Genomic DNA, 3,049 nt, shown 5'->3' with positions numbered 1-3,049 from the left:
AGTGTGAGACCTCGTCTCCGACTTCTGAGTCCGAATGCATGAATGCTCGAGTCCAAGTCCAAGTCCGAGTCATCAGTGCTCAAGTCCAAACCGAGTCACAAGTCCTGACAATGAGTTCTCCTGGGCTTATATGTACAACACTGGATATTACAGATATTTTTCTTCAAAACATAGAATAAGAAATATCTATGCTCCTCACCAAGTCGCTCCATTATCCAACACTCCCCACTTTAGTCTGTCAGGTCTATCCAAATAGAAATACTATCTGAATAAATTATCATCTTAATACAGACCCAGAACCAGAGAAAATAATGAGAAAATAATGAGAAAATGAAAACAATAAGAACAAGCAAGGACGCCTGGTTATGTTTTAAAACGAGGGAGCAAACTTGGAAAGATACATGATTGGCCCAAAAGATAAATTTGGGGTGAGAAATAGGAGGTGTGGTGGTGTGAGAGGCTCATTTAATACAAACGTCCCCCCAAAAACATGCCTCTGTCCAAAAGCTTTAACTCACAGCAACTTCCTGCGTATGTTGCATTCATTTTGCTGTGATATAATTCCTCCACGAAGACATGCAAACTGTGTAGCCTTGTCACACTTGTTATACGTATCTAATGATGTGTGTGTGTGTGTGTGTGTGTGTGTGTGTGTGTGTGTGTGTACACAGAACCATCGTGGAAGTCGTTCCCGTAAACTGTTTGGAAAAGGGCAGGCACTTTCAAAAAATACCTGGCAGGTGATTGGATGAACCGTCTGCCTATCACCATCTATCACGAACTCGCTTCTCCCCTGTCGTCACACCTAACGTGTCACGCTGCCACGCTGCATACAGTGGCAGGGTGGCAAGATGGATTTCTCACGTGAGCGTGATCTCGTGAATCCAGCTGCCTCGCAAGGTTCCTCTGCTCCACCTCCAGGCTGGGGAAGTATATGTCACCGACTCCCGGGCCTTCAGCGCCGGAGCTGCCCAGGCCGGCGTCCTCTCTCCATACTTCTTCTCCCTGCATGGCAACAGCTGCACCTCCAGCCAGCAGTCCACCAAGCTCCTGGAGTTTCGCTTGATGACACCACCCTCATAGGGGCTCATCTCTGATGGAGCCGAGTCTGCGTACAGGCAGGACATCGACCACCCGATGACCTGGTGCAGACAGAACAACCTGTTGCTCAATGCTCAAAAGACGGTGGAGATGGTTGTGGAGTGGACTACAGGAAGAATGAAGCCCCACCTTCCCCCATCACCCCTGGGTGACTCCCCAGCAGTGTTGGGGGTCGTTACTCAAAATAATTATATATTACACATTAAACATTACTTAAAAATTACACCCTGGAGCAAGTAATTTGTGACACTACTCATTACACTACTCATTACATTAATTTTGTGTTACTCCTCAACATCGCCTGAGATGCATTGTTACGTAATTGCCAGTTAACAAGATTAAACCTTACCTATGCCCACATATCAGCACAAAGGAGGAAATACACAAGATCTTTGTTTCTGAATGACGGCGATTCTACTCAATCTACTGTAGAAACAAACTGGCAACATTTCCTCTGACGATGCAACAAGCCTGTTTATCTTTGCTTTACACGTTACCTGCTGCTTCAGGTCGACTCAGCATGGGTCCCTGGGTCTTTAGCTGCTAGCTTTGTGTTAGCATGTTGGCTTCCCAGGTGCTTGGAGAGATTTGATGTTGTGTTCACAGCGGTGGATAAATTGCTTCTGGCCTGGGAAAAGTTTGCACTTTACTGTCACATTCCTGTCCTTTCATGCATCAAAGTATGTGCATAGTATCCACCCATCCAAAGTTGTAGACAGCGTGCTGCCATTTTCCCCCTGCATCTGACTGCCTCAACTGCTATGAAAGGTTGTGATACAATGGATCGGCTGGAGGGACGAACCAACGAATCGTGACTCCTCACGCCTAAACCTAACCAATCGTCACTCTTCCCCGTCCCTCCAGCCCATCTATTCTAGCACCAAAAAGACGTGTCGTGTCTTTTTACAGGCAGCTGTTGTGCGGCACAATCGAGTGCATGAAACCACTGCACCACACTTTTGATGTTTTCTCCATAATCTTGCAGATTCAACCCCGATCCTGCTGAAAATGTAAGAACTTGTAACGCAAGTAACGACTTAAGTGTTTGATTTAACTGTAATGTGATTACTGGTGCCTTACACTAGGATACTCGTTACCAACCAATATAATGTGATTACGTGTTACATTGTAATGCGTTACAGACTGCAGTGCATCATCCGCCGCGCTGAAAAGGTGGTCGGGGTGGTCGACCACACCCACCCAGGACATAAACTATTCAGGGCCCTCAATGTAAAATGTCCATAGACTGTCCAGAACTTCCTCAGCCGCCGAAGAAAGTACATCCTCTGTTGTGCCTTCTTGGTGAGAGCTTTGATGTTCAGTTCCCATTTCAGGTCTGGGCTGATGGTTGAGCCCAGGAAGTGAAATGACTCCACAGTGTTGCCTGGGGAGTCACCCAGGGTGATGGGGAAGGTGAGGTTGTGTTCTTCTCCCTGTACTCCACAACCATCTCCACTGTCTTTTGAGCATTGAGCTCCAGATCGTTTTGACTGCACCAGGTCATCATCTGTCACCTGTACACGGACGCCCTATGAGGCTGGTGTCATCTGCTAATTTCAGGAGCTTGATGGACTGATGGCTGGAGGTGCAGCTGTTGGTGTAGGCCAGGGAGAAGAAGTACGGAGAGAGGACACCGCCCTGGGCAGCTCCGGTGCTGATGGTCCGGGAGTCGGTGACATGCTTCCCCAGCCGTACGTGCTGCTTCCTGTTCATTAAGTCTGTGGTCCATCTGCAGATGGAGTCGGGCACGGCCAGCTGGGAGAGCTTCTCATGTAGCAGGGCCAGGAGGATCGTGTCGAAGGCCGAGCTAAAGTCCACAAGCAGGACCCTGGCATAGTTTCCTGTGGTGTCCAGGTGCGCGAGAATGTAGTGGACGGCCATGTTTATAACATCGTCTACAGAACTTTCGGCTCTGTAGGCAAGCTGCAGGGGGTCAAGGAGTGGGTCC

This window comes from Poromitra crassiceps (genome assembly GCF_964638095.1).
Source record: "Poromitra crassiceps genome assembly, chromosome: 4".
In the NCBI taxonomy this organism is placed as follows: domain Eukaryota; kingdom Metazoa; phylum Chordata; class Actinopteri; order Beryciformes; family Melamphaidae; genus Poromitra; species Poromitra crassiceps.
This window is presented reverse-complemented; position numbering follows the sequence as displayed.